Here is a 1,079-nt window from a genome sequence, read left to right on the forward strand (position 1 = left end):
GCTGAGGGGGTATTGGTATTTTTTAGTGCCATCCTTGCTTTCCAAAATACTCCAGACACAATAGTCCAACGAATTGGTATCCGGAGACTTTGGTGGCCATTCCGCGCTAGAAATGAAGCGAGGAACCTCATTTTGTAACCATTTTTGGTGGGGTGTGCTGAGTGCGATGGTGCTGAGTCCTGTTGGAATGTCCAAGGTCTGCGCCTAAAATGTTTGCTTGCCCAAGGCATTAATACACTCTACAGAATTTTTTCGCGAAAATATTCGGCATATATTCTGAAGCCACGGTCGATTAATACGAACGATGGCGGCCTACACCATCACCATGGCCGGCGTTTGAGTTCTGGTGGCCAACAGAAGGTGCACATTTTCATCTGATCTCTTTGGCAAGTAAACACGATCATTTTGTTTGTTTACAAACTGCTGGACAACGAATGTTTTCTCATCGGACGAATGTTCTCTCACTTTCGACCAAGCGAAGCAACTCTTTAGCTCTTTTGAATCTATTTTCTTTCTGTTGCGGTGTAAGTTCTTGCACTTTTTGGAATTACAATGGCTTAACCCCGAGCTCATATTTCAATATTTGCCGAATGAAATATTGCGATATGTTTAGCACACTAGCCATTTTTCGGCCACTGAGGGTTTCGATCAAGTCGCTTCTTTACTTTTCGAACCATTTCTGTTGGTGTTGCTGTTTTGTTTTGTCCACTTCCTTGGTAACTAGCTATGGCACGAGACACCAAAGATTTATTCACATTTAAATGCTGGAGTGCTCTAACCATAGCCATATAAAGAAATCACACTATCACGCTTAGATTCCATCTCGAATAACTTTTTTTCTGGAAATTTCACACCAAAATGCTTTTGTACTCTTATAAACAATATAATGAGCTCTCTCTGGAATAATTTTAACAGCTTTCGGACGAGTGGCTTGGAAATGACAGCATTCCGAAATGGGTTGCAGTTTTCCATCTCGCCCTGTAATGCCTTTCCACAAAAGATCAACATTAAATGGAAAATTCTAAATCCCTAAGCTCTAGCCGTGCATGTCCTAATATATGTATTATATACTGAAAACT

This window comes from Musca domestica, unplaced genomic scaffold, assembly GCF_030504385.1.
Source record: "Musca domestica strain aabys unplaced genomic scaffold, Musca_domestica.polishedcontigs.V.1.1 56, whole genome shotgun sequence".
In the NCBI taxonomy this organism is placed as follows: Eukaryota; Metazoa; Arthropoda; class Insecta; order Diptera; family Muscidae; genus Musca; species Musca domestica.